The 19,739-nt window shown below is 36.6% G+C and overlaps 1 protein-coding gene across 8 annotated transcripts in view; it reads right to left on the reverse strand.

The window, feature by feature from the left end:
* RBFOX1 (RNA binding fox-1 homolog 1) overlaps positions 1 to 19,739 on the reverse strand; it is a 1,399,804-nt gene that overhangs the window by 151,415 nt on the left and 1,228,650 nt on the right. The gene's annotated exons all lie outside the window — the stretch shown is intronic.

Below are 19,739 nucleotides of genomic sequence, written 5' to 3' on the forward strand. Positions count from 1 at the left end.
TTACTGACCTCCCTCTCAACATCTGACTGCTCCCAAAACCTAATCCAGATGGGACTCTTTCAGTTTGTTGGGCCTCGCCCCATCAATCACAGCAGGCCACTCCTCTGTCTCCTGCTACTAGTTATAGAGTGCACCACTGAGCAGATGATTACACACAGAAGAAGAAAAAACACAGCTTGACTACATTAATAGCTGTTTAAAAAACATTAGAAATGCTACTATGTAAGTTGCCAGAAGCTGAACATTTTTGTTTCAAAATTAAGACAGCTGTATTCAAAGTTACAAAACCCCCTAAACTTCCAGTGCTTTGGCTTTTTGAATCTACGATGTACAGTAACATGTGTGCATTTCTATGTGATTAATTCGTCCTACATGTGGTAGAGTTAATACCAATAAGATTTCTATTTTAAAATTGCTGAACTCCACAAGTAAACCATCAATATTGAAGCAGCCTGTTTTAGATTAAATGTACTTTATCCTTCCATACAAATGAAATATTGTTTCCTTTTTTGTTTCATTTTATGACATCCCTCTTGCTTAGCAGGGCAAATATTTCAGAAATGCTTCTATGGTTTAGTTCTGTGCACTTCAAGCAGCTTAATGCTTCACTAATAAAGGAACTTTCCTAGATGCTCTGGAGGTAGTTTTAAAATGATTAAACTTCCAATTAAATTATATAATAAAGAAAAAAAGCAACCTAAGAAGATATAGACAGCCCCAAAGAATACACATTTATTGCCACTCTTTCGCAGACTTCAGAATTCAGAAACAGGGCAGACATGTAGCATGGGAACTATTCTTACAAATGTTAAATTCTAAGGGTGGACAGAAGAGCAGATAAAGAGTCATCAATTCATCATTAAACTTATATTCCAGCTGAAATATATTGGATTTCTTTAAAGTGGCAGTGTAATTCTTCCAGATTTGTTGCTGGCACTCCCCAATTAATGATAATAAAAGCAGCCATTTCAAATTTTTCAGAAGGAATCAGACATCCAACCACACTGGACCGATAATCACAACTGACTGACTCTATGAGCTTTCTCTGTTGTAGCTTAATTATCTGACCAGGCCACTTGACTCAGATCATTTGCTTCTGCAATGATACAAAATGAATTCTCCAGCCACCTCTGTTTTTCGGAAGGTTCAATACAGAGCCAAATTCAGATTTCATTTAAAAAACAATCTTGTTCCAAAAGAAGTGTATCCTCAAAAGTAAGAAAGATAACAAAAAATAATTTTTTTTTTTTTTTTCTGAACATAGGGGAAAAAGATAACAGTAAGTAAGCAAAAGAGAATTTCTTTACTACCTTAGCAAGAAAGTACCATCTCTTCACTCCCATTACAGAGAAACATTTACTTTTGGTCCTCTTCACATATAACATACTGTATTCCAGTAAAAGTCCATGCTCTTGCTACTGCTACATATACATTTGAAACTCAAATGTTCATGTTTGTGTCAGTGCCTGAAGTATAGAACATACCAACTAATGAAACATCACACCACCTTGCAAAGTAGGAAGGTTATATGCATTTACTTACATGTAACAGAAGGCGGCAAACAACTTGCCAAAAACTAAGTCCTAGTCTCAATTCCTGCCTGCATTCAAGACCACACAGCATTGTGGATGTATAGATACACATGAAGAAAGCATTCCCTCTGACACCTTCATTCTTTCCAATTTTCACTGCTGAAACTTTCTACTACTTTTATGACGCTGTGATTTATTACACTAGCTTTCCTTGTCCTACGTGACAATTCTTTCTCCTGCTATTCTCAATGGCCCAAATGGACATGACTCTGTCACACTGATTTTTTTTTGCTTCCACATTACCACCTAAATCTTTCTTCTTTTTTTTTTTTTTTTTTTTTAACTTAAGTTTCCTGCCTATCCCCCACTTTCTCCAACTCTGACTCTTAGGTGTTTTATACTGCTCTTTTCAACTGCAGCTTGACCTTCTATTCCATCAACTGATATTTTCCTTTTTTTAAATACATGGAAAGATTTTTACATCACATTTTGAAAACATGAGTCTCCAAAACTGCCTGAAGACCCATATAGGAGAGAATCTGCAGTATTCAGCAGGTGTATCTACAATTCATTTTCACAATGAGAATTGATTCTTAAAACATTTCAAAAGAAAGGTATAAAAGGAGCTTGTCCTTTCCCACAAGTCGATATAGGAATGTACACCTAATATTTTACACCTTTACTGGAGCACAAAGAAGAGAATGCAGCATCCAAATTGAAGAATTTAAAACAACAAAAAAAAGGGTTGGTTTGTCAACATAGAAGGTGCATAAAAAGCTGCCTGGAGTGCTGGCCTTTAAAGAGAGCAGCAGTCAACATTTAGAAGTCAGCTATGAGTGCCACCCCTTGGGCATCAAGACCAGGTCCCAAACTGTTGAACATCTTCATAAAAGACTTGTATGAAGTGTCACAACACAAGTTCACACATGACAGCAAATGGGGGGGGGGGACGGACAGTTATAGGCATCTTGAGAAGCTAGAGGAATGGGCTGACAAGAACCTGATCAAAGTCCTGCTCTTGGGACAGAGTAACTCCATGCATTGGTACAGGCTGTGGACTGTCTGTCAAGGGAGCAGCTCTGCAGAAAAGGATCTGTGAGAGTCCTAGTGAACAGTAAGTTAAGTACGAATCAGCAGTGTGCCTTTGAGGTAATAAATGCTAACTACATAGTGGGCTGCATTACAAAAGGATAGTCACCGGGTCAAGGAAAGAGATCATTCCTCCCTGCACAGCACTTATGAGACAGATCTGGAACACTGTGTCCCATCTGGAGTCCCCCAGGACAGGAGATATGTTTGCAAACTGGAGAGTCCAGTGGTGGGTTGCTAAGACAGGTGGAGGGCTAGAGCACATGACACATGAGGAGAGGCTGGGAGAGCTCATTTAGTATAGCCTGCAGAAGAGAGGGCTAACAGACAACTTAATTGCATCTTCTCCAATTTAATAGATGGTCACAGAGACAGAACCAGACCTTTCTAGAGGTACAGAGTGAAAGAATAAGAAGCAACAGTCAAAAGTTGCAGAAAGCTGAATTCTAGTTGTCTATAAAGAATAAAATAATGAATATGAGGGAAGTTAAGCACAGGAACACGCTGCTTAGAAAGTCTGTGGCATCTTGGGGACTTTCAAAACTCAACTGGACAAGCCCCTGAGCAACCTGATCTGTATAAGTACCCCTGATTTAAAAAGAATGTTGGAATTAGATGGCCTCTGAAGTTCCCTTCCAACCTAAATTATTCTATGATTCCATGTGGTTTCAACAGTAGCAGAATAGCTTCAAAATGGATGTTATACTTTTATCCTATTTGATGACTTTCTTCATAAACGATTTACTGACAAGGAAGAGACTAGCTACAACTTCTAGTCTGCCTTCTCTCCTCAAGAAATGATATCTCAATTCTTTGAGATGGATTTGGAATGCTTTTTTAGGAAAATATATTTACATTTGTTTAATCCACAGCCAGAGCAGTATGAAAGTGGCAATCACTATAGTGCATGCAAGACAAGAACAGTTTCACAAACAGTGCAAATTAATGTTGTGAACTATGACATGTCTTCATTTTCTGCCAAATGTTACCATTTTTATCATAGGTAGAGGAACACTGCCTTGACAACTACATCTCCATAGAAAGGAATATTTTTCTCTGCCTTCTGCATCACCTCTAAAACAATGACAGGCATGTAAGTTTTCTAATTTTATCTGTAATTTTTCTACTGAAATGAAATTTTATTCTATTTCATATATTAACTTACTGAAAATCACTGCCACCTCCTACAGTTGAATTGTAGTAAAGCTAATATATCCGTTTTCTTATTTTTCAGTATCTAAGGAAGTGGTTGAAAAAGCAATTTTTTTTTTTTACTGCAATACTGCTTGAAGATATGGGATTTTTAGAGCTAGATCAGTTCCCAAATCAGTTCACAAGCAATTGTGACAAGAGAAGTGAGAGGTTATTGCACTAAAGAAACAATCAATGAGAGCTGGAGGAAGAGGACAAAGCAGCAGACATATATTATGCTATAATGACATAAAAGATTTTGCCCTGAGAAACCATTTCTTAATAAAGTCTTTAGTTTGCAAGAATGAAGGCAATATAGACCAAGTGGTAAATTACAGGCCTTTACAAGAAACTGTAAAAACATCAGTCTGTTCTTATAATCTAGCTAACACAGATCTCAAAGCTAACACAACTGATGATGTGCATGAGAGGAAAGAAACGTGCACTGCAACCATGTAGCTTGTCTGCAAAGCGAGAACCATTGGGCCTTCTTTTGTAGCCACAGACAAAAATTCATAGCTCAAGCAGCAGAAACAGCAGAGATGCTCTGGCAAGACTATTTTACTAGGATGTATTCGTGCTTCTGAGAATTCAGATATACTAGCCCAGGTGACAAACCATGCTTATGTAGCAAGACTATGTCTGGTCTTGATGCAACGCTGCGTCACGCTTTGTAAGCCTTTCTTCTAGGCTCCACTGATACTATTCCTACCTTGTAACTTACACACAACCATAAGTATTTCCAGAATTTGAGTCAAAAAGCTTCTCTAAATGCCACCTTATTGGTCAAGGATTGAACACTGCAAAAGATTAGAGTCTGCAGAGGGTAAACAGCAATCAAATCCGGTTGCGGGTGTACAGTTTTCAAGGGTTAGATAATTTCCAGAAATCTGAGAAATTCTTGTAACATAGCTAAAATAATTAATTTAAGATTCGTTGTAAGTAGAATTCAACATCTCAATTGCAATTCATTCCGAAAAAAAAAAAAAAACCCCAAACCTGAATTTCTCAGGATATTGGGATTGGATACAGCTGTGTTTTTTAAAAGTGCTTTGTTAGCCATAGAAAGTGGTAAACCTACAGTCACAAGCAGAGACAACATGTTTGAAAGCCATTTGTTCTGGAGAAACTATATCACAGTTTCATGTGTACCTAATTAGTTGTTTTTCATGTACAAACCAATGATTTTATATTAAAAAAAAATAGACAGAATGAGTGATGTCACAAGTATTACACACAGAGAACCAAGAAAACAGAACTGTAAACAGGCACAGTGTTTTCACTGTTCAGCCTAGCAGAGTTCTGTCTGCTTCCCACAAGCACCACTAAAGTTACTGCATCAAAATGCAGCTTGCCCTAGGTATTCAGATTTGTAGTAAAACAAGGCTACAGGGACAGAGCAATGTTACACAAGAAGACTGAAGGGCAGCTGCAGTTATTTGAGTGCAAACTGGCATGCCATCCATCTCTTTGAACTGAACACTTTGAATGACCTCTTTTAACCAGGGACACAATCTTTCACTGATGAGCTGTGATTTAACCTCAGAAAAGAAAGGAGACATTTCTCTTCATAATCCCTCATGCTGAATCATTTTCTAAGGCAGTACCACAACAACCACAGTTCATCCATTATATGTGAAACAGGTCCAAGTTTCAGTATCACAAATGGGAGGATCATTACTTGACTATACTGAAATAAAACAAGGAACATAATCAGCTAGTAAGTGAAATGAGAATGTAATGCCACAAGCTGTCTTAAGCAGAAAAGCTCACTGAAGATCATACCTTCTTAGCTATTTGTTTGCAAACATCAAAGTATACAGGGCTGCTTTATAAGCCAGTTCACTTGAACTAGCCAGGTTAAGCAATAATGATTACTGTAAAACTGTCCCAAATGAACTAGTGGGAGTTGTTTTGTTTTAACTTTGTTTAAACCAGGTAAATTTAAGAGTTTGATTTATGTGGTAAGCTCCATAAAGACAATGACATGACTGAGTTTGGGAATTTGGAGGAAGACCAGGAAGACAAGCAACACAGTTAGAAAATTGGGCTTCAGGAAAAGAGACTTCAGCTTATCCAGGGAATTGTTAGGAATCCCTGAGGCTCACCCATGAGAGAAAACTGTTCAAGGTAGCTGCCTGATTGATCGAGCAATGCATTGATTAAAGAGAACTTCAGCATGTAGGAACAAACCATCCATTAAGAAGGAAGATATTTAGCAGGAGGCCCACATAGCTAAGTAGAAAGTTTCTCAATGAAGAAAGACACAAAAAGGGAGCATACAAGCAATGGAATAAAGGCTTTGGAACAAAAGAGGAGCATAAAAGTATTGCTGAGGTACTTGAGGACAAAATCTGGAAGTTTTTTTTGTCCAGCCTAGCTGGAACTAAGACTAGTGAAGACATTAAGGGTGACACGAAAGGATTCTACGTACTAGGTCCACTCGTTGCAAAAGAGAGTTGAAGGAAAATGTTGATGCAGAGAGGAGACAGCCTTGTGATGAAAAAGTCATCATAATATAATGAAGTACTTCATGTCTTTTTTGTTTCAGGTAAAGTCTGATCCTAAATCATTGTGCCCAAATCATGAACAGCATGAGTAGCGAGAGAGAGGGACAATGAACCATGGAGATGCAACAGGTTAGGGACTACTTAGTGAGGCTGGATATATTTTCATATTTGAAGCCTTAAGGTATTCAACAGAAGGTGTGGAAGGAGTAAATCACTGTGATCATGGCCCAATGTCTATTAAACTATGAAAAATTATACTGATAGAGGAAGTCCCAGATGACTCAAAAAGCTAACATTACTCCTGTCTTTTAAAAAAACAAGGAGGACGATTTAAGGAACTACTGACCACTCAGCCTCATCTCAGGCCCTGGAGAGATCATGGAGCACATCCTTTTGGAATCCATTTCCAAGCACACAAAGGAGACTTAGGTAATTTGAAATGGTCAACATGAATTTTTCAGGGGAAAATAGTGCTTGGTCAACCTGATTGCCCTTCAAAAAACAAAACCAACTGGCTACATGGACAAAGTTAAAGCACCAGATACAATCTACCTTGACTTCAATAAAACTTTTAATGCTGGCTGCCATAGCATTCCCGGTTGAGAGCTGAAGAAGGAAGGGCTGGACTGTCAGATGGGTTGAAAATTGGCTGGACTGTCAGGCTCTAAGATCAATAGCTTAATGTCTGGCTCATGACCAGTAGTAAGTTGAATACCTTAGGGTCAATACTGGGTCAACAACTCAGAGAATGGCAAAGAGTACATCCCCAGCAAATTTGCAGATAACACTAAACCATGGAGCTTAAATCCAGGGAAACCTTGATAAACCTGAGGACTGGAGAAACAGAATCCTTACGTAGTTCATACAGAAAAGTGCAAAGTTCTGCACCATCAGGCATCACGGAATAACAGTTAGAGAGAATGAAGTTCATTGCACATTCACCAAACCCCCTTCAGTTTTAATCTGTATATAATAAAGCTATTAAAACACTGAAATGTAATCTATATTAAATAGTAAGTGCCTTATTATTTGCCCTTAGAAGCAGATTGTTCATAGACTATAAATCTTAAATTGCAAATGAAATTCTATGATTTCCTTTTTTCCCCCCATTAAAAAAAAAAAAAAGCAAACCAAACGAACTCATCTGTGTATTGTTCATGGAGTTCCCATGCAAAAATGTCCAAATGTACATGGAAATTGCATATATTCTGCATTTTACCTGTAACTTTTCAACAGGCAGAAATTTTGGTTTTATGTGTCTGACCTCAATATTTTGAACAAATTTGGCAGAATGTTTCTGATTTCAGTATATCCACAAATCATACTTATCAGTTCCAAGAGACAAGAATTGTGATCTTCACGCCCATAAACTTTTGACAAAAATTAAGTTATTTCAACAGAGCTGAATATAGTTTTATAGGTAAGAAATTCACCATTCTGCTGTTTCTCTTCTTTAAATTTTCAGAAAAAAAAAAAATTACCACTGGTTTCAGACAATTCCCATTTCCCATCTCTGTTTAATTTTAACATTTCCATCATTTTGTTATTTATGATGGAACATAGATGACCTGAGCTGCAATGACCAACTAAGAGAGCAATGCCATCTTGTTTAATACCACTTAAAGCAGCACTCATTTTTTGGCACTGAAATGAAATGATGGAACATGATCTCTGATGTTATTTACTTCTAACATTAAAATGACTATCAAAATATCACTGGGCACAAGGAACAGACAGGTTGACGTCCTGCCTCAGCTACACTTTGCTATGCTTGTTTATCACCAAGATAATTTGTGTTCTTCAGTTAATGTTTATGTTAAGATGCTGTTATAGCATTAACAAGTAACTGTGTACTCCAACAATGTTTGTCATTAGCAAACTAACCCACAACACTGAAGGTAAAGCTCTTCTCACCGATGAAACAAAAAAAGGCAAGATTTGGCTATGCAATGCAAAATATATTTCTAAACACTGCTGAATGTCACAACTGGCTGCAAATAAACAAATATCTATTAATAGAGTGCTATAATGAATCTGCAGTTATGGAGAAAATTAACAAAATCCTTTAATTGTTCCTAAAGCATTGAAAAGACTTTCACTGACTATGCTGATTGGTAAGTTCTACTTTGTTAAATCTCTAAAAAGCTTCTGTTACTACGGAAGGAATGGCAAATTTGTCTTTGTATCTTTGTATTTTAATTCCCCCATCTGTAGGACAGGGACTAAAACGGCTTTCAGATCTGCAGAACTATATTGCTTCTCCCTGCACATCTTCTCTAGAGATTTATTTTTTTTACTAGCCCTTCTTCACAAGACTGAACATATACATGTGATAGTAAATCTTGCTATAAAACTGGCCTCTGCCATATGCCATAGGTGCTTAAACCTGGTAAGCTTAAAAACCATTGCTTTGAACAACACATTATTTTAAAATAATACAGATAGTGGGACTGGGTACAAATTATCTTTCTCAGTTTACAGTTTTATTTTGTGCCTCTGTGTTTAAGGAAGGGAGAGTTGGTGGAAGGAAAGGTATTTCCAAAATTGAAACATCACTGAGAAAAACTTTGGTATATTTACCAGAAGCGTACGGCTAATTTACAGCATTTGTGTTTATACAGTGCAGCAGCATATGTAACAGCCACAGCATCCAAACTCTAGAATTAGTGAAAATCAGCATCTACATAGACTATTTTGGGAGAGAAGAGTTATAGTCTGAAAACTGATTTTAATTCACACGAAGGGAACTGGTTGTCTTTTATACTAGAACACTAGATTAAATAAGATATCAAAAAATATTGAAACACTTCATATTTGCTGACTGTGCACCTAGCAAGATGGAGAACACAGCAAATTTAGCATTCTAGCTGCAAAAGAAATTCAGATTAGATATTGCTACACAGAAATTGATAGCTAGTAGGTACTCAATCAGAAAAGTGTTTTTTCTTTTAAATATTACAAACACATGGTATAGTACACCACTTGTGTCAAGTTAAATTTAATCATATCAGCATACTTAAAGGAAAAAACCTGAATACCTACTCATATACCCATGCCAAGAGGGATTATATGAGAATTTATGAAGCCTTTGCGTTTTATTTAATATTCTGATATCTGTATAGAACAATTTTGATATGCATTATACCCTCAAAATAATCTATTCCATTGTCTTTTTAACACACACCCAATATGCCTGAACTCATAGTTACAGTATAATGTGTACTGTCAATTACTTATGTTCTTCTGAAGTCTGCCTATGTAAAAGGAAAGACATTTTCCTTGAAGCAGCAATAGGTATAACGAGAGTGTTGCTAATTTTCTTGAGAGTAAAGCAACATCATCTGCTTTCTACTAGTTAAGAGCACATTTTAAAAGGAACAATAATTTACAAGCTCACTAATGCCTACTGATTTTTGTCAGACATTGTAGAATCAGGTATGTGAAGGACTGTGCTTCAGAAAAGGTGTTTGAGCAATGCAACGCAAAAACTTGATAGGCTTTTACTGAAATGTGCTTTTTCTACATATGTTTAATGGCTTATCTGAACAACAATGAAAAATGATCACTATTTAATCCATCAGAAATAAGCCAGTTTTCAGGTGCCAGAGAGTAAATACAACAAAAATGTAGAAACATGAATTTTATTCTGGGAAAGTAACTGAAACTGTTAAGTGGAACATATGTCAAGCATGCATTTTGGCAGACTCAATCCACATCAAAAGACACAAAGACTGTATGAAGAGAATTTAGGCTCCAAAATAGGGACCTAGAAGGCAGAAGTCTACCTCTACAAATGTACTGCGTTTATTTTGCCAATCCTTTTAGTGAATTCTCCTCTCTTCTCATTCAGACCCAAATTTATTTTTCCTTATCTTTTAAATCTCCCTCTGCCTCCCTCAGTCTTCTTCATTACTTCCTCTGCATCCCTTTCTACACCTACCTGCAAAAATCTGATTCTCCCATTTAATATTTCTTGCAACAATTGAGAGTACAGTAGATGCAAAATGCTATCTGATTGACATGGTAACACAGTAACTATGTGTAAGTATGAACATGAAAAGCAAGGAGTGACTTTCATATATACACCTTAACTTTCATGCAAAATATCTTACTTAATTGTGAATTATTCTGAGCAGAAATCTGCGGCTACAGAACTAGCACAATTTAGAGAATTTTTTTGCCTGCTCCCATTTACTCTAGATACCACTGTAGCCAATTGATCCAGGATTTGGGGGATGAAAAAATATTTTGGAACTTGACACTGCTCCATAGCACTTCCCATTTGTTCATCTTGTTGAAGTGGTGAGTACAGTAACCACCTTGTATAAATAACCACAAAGGGTTCACTGCTCGTGAGTTGACTTCATATAGTAACAAAAAGGTTCAGTGTTTAAAATAGATTCTTAAATTATACAACTATTAATATTTCCACTGCCTACAGTTCTAAAGAATAGAAGAAAAAAACCCACCCAACCAAAAAACAACAAAGCAGTGAGCTAATTTAAATTAACAAAAGCTGATAAAGTAGATTCAAATCCTCCAATAAAGAGGTCTGCAGTGACTAATAACATCAATTAAGAAAGGCGATGCACACCAAATTCAATTTCAGTGTCATGCACACCCATATGTATGTTCATGGTATCAAACTAAGAACCGAATACAATGGGGAGTTATGAAGCATAGTAAATTGATCTGAAAATGTTGTTTGCTAATAAGGATTATAAAATAAAATTTTCACATTATTATTTTAACTTCATTTTAGTAACACAGATTGAACACCAGTTAAATAATCTGAACTCAAGACCTCTCACACACTTCAGAAGCAAACAAATTATGATATAAAATATGTCTAGTTAAACAGAGAATATGACATTAATTCAAACAATATAAGCAGTACACATTGTAAAAGTCTCTATTGCTCTATGCAGAGAAGTGAGAGTAAGGTTGAAGATACCTTGAAGTTAAATCCTGATTTCTGTATGTCTTGGGCTTTAACAATTTAATACATTTTGCTTCCATTTCTTAAATACATAAACCAGAAATTTAAAAGCACAGTTTGCTACTAGAATTTATTGGCTAACATCTTACATTCTGTGAATCTGAAAGAGCAACATCATTGCACCATTTCACTTAGAATAATAATTAAAAATAAATAAATTAGCAAGCTACTACAAACCCTGCACTGACCCACATAGCCCAGCTAAATGGTGGTTCCCATTGCCTTAGGTGAAAAGAGGGGGGTTTTAATAGAATTACACAAAGCAAAGAGGCAAATAGTTTAAAATTAAAAGCAGAGCATCTAACAGTCTGTGCAGAATCTCAGTGAGAGTAAGTTTTCCCTTAGGCAATGCAACTTTCTGATGCAAACAACTCCGCATTAATACTCTAACTTGCAGCTCCTCAAAAACTCTCTTATTTGTCTGTAAGTTTTTAAAATAATCTCTGCCCTATTTTCAGAGAATAATCTCAGTCAAGTTTTATTTAGAAATCATCTGTGGTTAATCTACACATAATGTCAAGTTTTGAAACACAAATTACTTCAGAATTAGAAAAAAATAATTAATACAGCCCTAACAAAACCTCTACAGCTGCATTTGGCCAGGTATGTACCATTAAATAGTCAGCTGCATGTTAACTGCAATCTAGAAAAACACACACACACCAGAATTCATAAGAAAACTAGCTTTTACATATGCTTTCAGGAGCACAAAGAAAATCTGCAAAAAATATAAAAATAATCAGAAATGGGTGAAGATATTCATAAGTATGTATATTGCCATTTTGTACTTCCGGTCTACTCAATCCAGTTAATGTGGTTAACTGTCATCAAAATAGATGTCAGAAAACCAGCAGTAGAAGAGATACCTATATTCATAAATAATTATCTTGAACTAATCTCTTTTTTCATGTAGGAAACTTCTACTTCCCAGGAAACCTTATCGTGCAGGTTCACCTCTGACAAACAGAAATCCCCCTTCTCTACAGAAATAGCAACATTTTCTCAGTGATCATGGAAGCAAAAGAGGAATTTTAGATGATATCAAGAAATTAACTAGATAAATACAGACACCCGGAGCTTGGTCTCCCAACAAGGAGGCTTCTTCCCCTGAACAACAGTTCACTAGGATCAGAAGTTCTGTAAAATCCAAACTTTTTGTATTCAAATATAATCCAAACTTTTTGCACATTGCTGTAAATGACAAAGCATTGAAAGTATTTGCAAGTAATAGGGCAATTTGCACAGACTCTTTGCATAAGGCTGCATTTCATTTTTAACAGATAACTATGTTCCATGAAGATACTCTGCTGAACTTATTTTTTCATTTCACATGTCAGTGCTTTTGCTTTGCACAAATTGTTACAGCTTTTTAACTCCACGCTACTGAATTGAGCAAGAACGGTGACATAGAAGCATAGTTAAAGTGCAGTAAGTCTGACCTAGTTACTGGGATACTGTGTGAGATTAAATTTTGGGATGTGTACTGTTTTTATGAATATTCTGCACTTTGCAGTCAGGTGATCAGCAAGGAAATGTCAATGCCCAACATGTCACCATCTGCAAGCTCAGAGGAAATTTGGGAGCTCCTTGCCTGCATCTGCACTATCAGCTGGCTTGGCTTTTTGTACCCCAAAAATGGGTCAGTATATGCAACCGAGTTCTCCACCGAATCAGATGAAGCCTGGGCACATAATACATTTTTGCTGTCTCAACCAAAGGACTGTGAGCCTCCAGCTAGAGAGCTTCTTGAAGCACCACAGTCATTCCTGCAATGATCTGTCTCGGTATTCCTTCCATTCAATAGTGGTCTTCCAAAAACAAGCAAGGTAAGGATCAATGATTCAGGAATATCCTTTCACCAGTAATCAGGAAAATATACAATAACTATTCTTTTTTGCAAGAACCATTAATTTTGCCAATTTATTTTCAAATGTGAGCTGAGACAACTAGATTTGGAAAAAGTCTACACTTGTGAACTCAGAAAAACAAATACCCTTGCTAGCTTGAAAACACACATTCACTCACATGAGGAGAAAGACTGCAAAAGAATATTTGGCCTGAGAGATTAGCGGTGATTGGAAAATGGAAATCTGCCTAAAATCTCAACAGAAGGGATGGTACCTCTTTAGGTTATACAAGTGCACACATAAGATTGATTGTTATTTTACATAGATTTAAAAAATTTCTTCCTTTCTGTTTAGGTTAAGTAATACTTTGATCTAAAAACCAAAAAAGTTGTCAGAGCATTCTATTCACTGAAGAGACAGGAGAGAAATGGTAAGTAGAAAGTGGCAGCTAGACCAATTCTATCCCTGAAGTGACAGAGAGGCAACAGGTAGGAGAGCCTAGAGGGTGCAGACAACATTTTAAAGATTTGCATGTCTGAACTACATGGGATTATCCAATTTAAACAGGAAGGAATTAGTTTTAAATTGTCTTTTAGACAGCATGTGTCAGCTGTGAAAAATAAAAACATATCTTGCTATGGAAGTTAAGAGTGTTTAACTACACTCTTCATGCTATGGTGTCTAGCCCAACCTCCTGCTCAAAGCTGAGTTAGTTATGCAATCAGACCCAGGGGCTCAGGGCTGGATCCAGACATTTTTTGAAAACTGCCAAAGGCAGAGACTGTGAAAACTCTCCAGGCAACCTGTTCCAGTGCTAAACTGTCCTCATGTGGAAAGTTTCTCCTCGTATCTAGTTGGAATCTCTCTTGTTTCAATTTATGCGTGTTGCCTCTTATCCTCCAGCTGTGCACCTCTGTGAAGAGACTAGCTCCATCTTCTTGATAACCTCCTTGCAGGCATTGAAAGGTTGCTATTAGGTCACACTGGAGCCTTCTCTTCTCCAGGCTGAACAAGTACAGTTCCCTCACCCTCTTACCACATGGCATGTGCTTGAGAACATGAATATCTTGGGGGCCCTCTGCTGAACCTACTGATCAACATCTTTCTTGTATTGGAGGGCCCCAAACTGGGCCAATATCTTAGATGCGATTTACCAAGTACCAGGTAAAGGGAGATAATTGCTTCCCTCAATTTACTGGCTATTCTATGATTCTATGCTCCTGTTTATACAGCCCAAGACACTGCTGGCTTCCTCTGTTGCCAGAGCAAATATACTATATTAACATGACTATACTAATCCAGTAGGAATTCACCGTTGGAAATGCTTATATTACATACTGACATGGAGATCTACTCAGATGTGAGCAGGTCAGAACTGCTTACAGGAAAGCCAATTTTGAAGGGGCAACATGGTGACAACTCTATATCCTTCTGTGAAAGCAGACTGGCAGCATAAGAAGCTTGGGTAGTCCCACTACGAACCTCTTGGTTCCAAACAAGAAACAGCTCTGCCATTACAGAAGTTTCAAGCTGGAGTCAGAATTTCAGTAAGAAGGAATTCTAGTAATAAGGAAAGTATCTGTTTTTTAAGAAAGTCCTGGGCAATTTATTTTACCTCTAAGAATCAAAGAAAGCTCTATAGCCTTTCCTCATAGCAGACACTACCTGGCATGATCATATTAACACAATAACTGAGATAAATAGAAGAGGGAAAGGGTAGGACAGACAGTGGGTGGGGGAATGGGTATTTTCAAGGTGAAAGTAGGTAAAGGTATTATAAGCACTAGCATTTCCATGGGGAGTCACATCACCCACCATAAACCAGTTATTTAATAGGTTGCTTAAGAGCTAAGAGAGCTCTTCACCCTACCTCTACCCCATTTAACACATTAGCTTGTACTAATGGTGAGCTCTCATCCAGAAATACACAGCACCTCTGCCTGTGGGTATTACCACATGATGCAAATGAAGTTGTAAAGAGAAATCAACCCATCAATCACAATCACAAGGGGACACTGAGCAATGCAAAAAAATTAGCATTTCCACCCTGCTCAGGTCTTTCCTATCACCACTCTACTTTAATTAAATACCACCTCAAGTGCTTTATTACCATTAGAAATCTCAGTGTTGAAGGCTAGCATTCTGGAATCTAAGTGCTGAAGCTAATTAGAAATGAGGAAAAGAAAAATATTCATTAAAATTTGTAGAATTCCCCTAACAGAAATGTTCTACACCTTGGAATAAAGATTTGCCTTTCTGCGGATTTAGAATAACATATTAAATAGCTTTCATTAAGCTGAAACCTTTTACTTTGAACCACACACCTGCCATTGTCTTTTGTAAGTAAAGCTAGATTTAGCTGTATCTACCAAACCATTGTTAGAATTTAAAAGATTCTTGGCTTATGGTTAGCTGATAAAAGCCTTAATTCCTCCTCTTCTAACATTTGATATATTAATTTAAATCTTTTCAAGACTTGGCACACTCAAAGGCTTTTTGCCTTACTTCCCCGGATATACATAAGCTAGTCATTACTATTCATGAAGGTGATGAAAGAAAACATTAAACAGTCAAAGAAATATAAATCTTAGATTCTAACACAGAGAATGCAACAGCAGGATTAAAAACAAAATAAAACAAACAAAAAACCTGATGAAAATACACAGACATTTGCAATTTAAAGCAATACAATATAGCTGAAAAGCAGTTTTCTCTTCCACTTGACTGCCAAGTGACCTGACTCAGGATTCTATGGCTTTCCCAGGAACAAGCTGATGATATGAGTAACATCCAAAACTTAGCGTGAAATTGCAGTGTCATAAGCAAAAGTAAGGAGCAGACAGAACTTGATTCAAGTGATAAAGGAACCGTTTTTCTAATTTTTAGCCATGTTAAAATGGAAATATAAATTTGTTTTCTAGTCAGCACATTTATTAGATAAATTTACCTCTGTACAGAAGACCTGAATAAGGCCTACACATTGCTGACATCGCACTCAGCTAATTAGTGTGAGGCTTTCTTGTTCAATTTTGTGTATGAGACTTATTTTTCATGTCTGAGTTAGGTGATTTCCCAATGCAAATAATACCTCAAATATTAACAGTAAAAAAGACCTATTTTTTTTTTAAAAATTGTTATTTGAATAATGTCCAAAACACAATACTACTGATAGTATATGAACTAGTAAAAGATAAACTTAAATTTAGTCTAAATTAATTTTTTAAGTATCAGTTAAATGCTTAATACTAATGAAAATATTATTACTTTTCATTCCAAAGGAAACAGATGGCTTTAAAGAGTTACTTATTTCAACATATGGAAACCAATCACTGAACTATGAAGAATCAAACAGCAAACTCTCTCATGTTTAATTAATTTTGACTAATAAGAACAAAATATAAGAAGAATACAACACTTAAAATAATCCAGCTTCTAATATGACTGCTTTAGTTTAAATTGTAACGGAACAAGGAAGGTTTTAAAAATATTTGTTTGAGCAACTATATTAGATTTTGTTCGTAGCACTGATTTAGGTTTTGGGTTTTAAATGTAAAATCTGTATAGAAAATAAGAATGTGATGCACGTGGATTTTTACATTCATCTACCACCTCAAACCCCCAAAGATTACAAACTCCCCTGTAAACAGTTCTCTCGTCACGAACATGCATAGGAGCTTCCTCTGAAAGAAAGCTGCTTTTGAAACAGAACACAAAAAACATTCACAAATGCATAGGATCAATTGACAGAAGTTTTTTCGGAAGACAGCAAAAGAATACGCTTGCAGGTAGCAATGAAGGTGTGAAACAGCTACCTGCTTATTTCTGAGATCGGCCAACATAGTACAGCTCGCTTTTCTAATGCGGCAAAGCAAATTAAACCTGTATTAAACTGCAAATTAAAGAACAATGAACACACTGGCTTTACTGCTACTGTGAAAAGCACCATCTCCAACAATGTAGCTGTAGCTGATGCTTTGGAAAAGTATAAAGAGCAAATGATTCTTGCCCTGGTCTTATCATTGCAGTTTTCTTCAGTCAAGGATGTAGAGGTTTGCCAGCTAAGTCTGTGTCAGTTTATTATTAACTTAAATATAATCAGCAGCCTAGTTTATTTTCCATCTCAAGCAGCCTGCAACTTTCTAAAGCTGCAGCTAAAGTTTGCCATTTTCACTTCATTTCTTCCTATAAGCTTATATAACAATATACTTTAAAGGTGCCCCTGTATTATCCTCAGCTGGTGGGTAGAATTGTGCTTTCTTTAGAATATTTTTTAGGATTCCATTTGTTAAAAGGAAAAAAAGGCTGCTTAGGCGTTTCATGATTTCTGTGCAGAACATTCACTATGTGGGAGTGCCTCATTTGCATAGCGGCATGTGGGTAGGATTTGGACAAGCACACTGAAGGATATGACAATCAAAAACAGATATGTGGGAAATCTCTTTTAAATGTAAAAAGACCTCACCCAGGTTTCACTAACTTAGGTAAACACTATTTCTAAGGGAGAAATGAATGTATAAACTACTCATGAGGTAAAAATTGGCTTCAAGCACTGCAATTTCTGTTGCTTACCAAACTACACCCAAGAATAATTTCTTATTCTGTCCTAGGCCTAGCACAGCAAAAATCAATGAGAAATGGAATTTTGATCAATGCTAAAAATTTGCATGCGATTTTTCCAGCTAATGACATGCAGAACAAGTTATAGCTGATTTCTGCCACTGACATTCTGTCAATTTAATAATAGATCCCTCTTTTGATGTAACTTGACTGCCATTAGCATTCCAAATATAGTGAACTGTTTTGTTAATATCTCCACAGAAGAGAAAACTGAAGTAAAAATCTAAAACAGATGGCAACCTGGGCCAGTTTCTTGTGCACAGCACTTGCCTTTAATCCATTGCTCACTGGAAATGTGGAAATCCAGTTCCTTACCAGACTGGGAGAGAGTAAATTCCTGTTTTGAACCAATTTGAGATTACTAGCCTGCGAAAAATTACTCTGCAGAAGCCAATATGAAAGCTTGATTTTTCAAGCAACAGAAATTTTGAAGCACTCCCTGAAACTGCCCTCTTCTTTTCAAACTGAGCTGACCAAAGTGACTCATGTCAAAAACTTAGACATTGTTACCACTTTTGAAAAAAATGGTCAGGGAGGTTCCTGGGCCTATCTTTGCATGATGTAATCATCCACCAACTACACTGATTCTAGGGAGACTCTTCCAGTTTTCATAAACTCCCAATCTGGTCCAATCTACTTTCATGTATTTTATGAGGAGTGGCTTTCTTCTGCTGGATAGCAACACGTAAGTGCAGGACTCTCAGATTATGTCAAGAGCCGGTTTATTAAGCACTTGCCGCAGCACCTATGAGTATAATGCTATCCAACAAAGCAGTAACGTAGCTCTCGTGGACACTTTTGGTCCACATCCTCTATATATTCTGTTAGATGTTAGTACAGTGTGCACAAACAGCTTGGGCTTAGGCGTCTTCAGGAAGCACTCTGAAGGTTCCCTGAGCAGTATCCTTGGGTCTTTCTATCCTAAATTTAGCAAACCATACCGCACAATCTAAAAAAGCTACTACCATTTACTCCCTATCATTTTTTTTTAATTAACAATAGGGACTGGTGTATTTCTTCTATTTCCTCTGTGTTAGCCTAACTCAGACAATATAGACTTGCACTACTCTAAAAGGAGAGTATGAATAACGGGGTTTATTTCTCTTTCTTTTCTTTTACACATGAAACAGATAAATGGATTTCCCCTGGAAAAAGATTAAATCTACTTGTGTGACTGACATGTTGACCACTCCTGGAAGACAGTCTAAATTCAGACAAGGACCCTTCAAGGATCCCAGCTTATGGCTATTTAAAAGCAGCATTGTATTAGTATAACAAAAAGAATCTCACCTGGTATATAAGAGGTCCTTGACAGTAGGGATACCTTCTGTGGGAAGGAGCACATGCTAAGCAATCCCCCTTACCCAACCTGCTCTTATTCTGGAGCGAACACTGACCATATAAGCTCAGACGAAATAATTGTATCCGTTCACTTAAATCAATATAACATTAACATAACTTGTGAAGCTCCTTTCCTGTGAACATGAACCCCAGCTTTCAAATAATCCTATACAATATTTATTGTAATTTTTTTGTAAAGTTTGTACTTCAGACACAGGTGCAAATTCTATGCCATCCTAAAATATATAAATATTTCCTTCTCCTAATTATTATATGCCCAAATAACATTTACAGGTAACTGCATTCACAAACAACGGCAATAAAGTAAACCATAACCTAAACCTGTGTGTTCTATGTTGCTAACCAGTTCCTTACAATCTGATAAATTTTGTATGTATTTGTGTGTATCATTATTACATAAAAGATGCACCACTTCCATTTAATTTTAAAGAAATGGACATAAACTGATTGTTATTTAAAGTTACCATGTTCTAAAACTAACACATAACAGAAGAAGCAGGGGAATGAAATATGCCAGATTTTACAAGTTGTTGTGATAAGCAAATGGTCACCTTGATTATATGTGTGTTGTAGTTCGGTCATGCTGCATCCT

Source organism: Pelecanus crispus, chromosome 11 (assembly GCF_030463565.1).
Source record: "Pelecanus crispus isolate bPelCri1 chromosome 11, bPelCri1.pri, whole genome shotgun sequence".
NCBI lineage: Eukaryota > Metazoa > Chordata > Aves > Pelecaniformes > Pelecanidae > Pelecanus > Pelecanus crispus.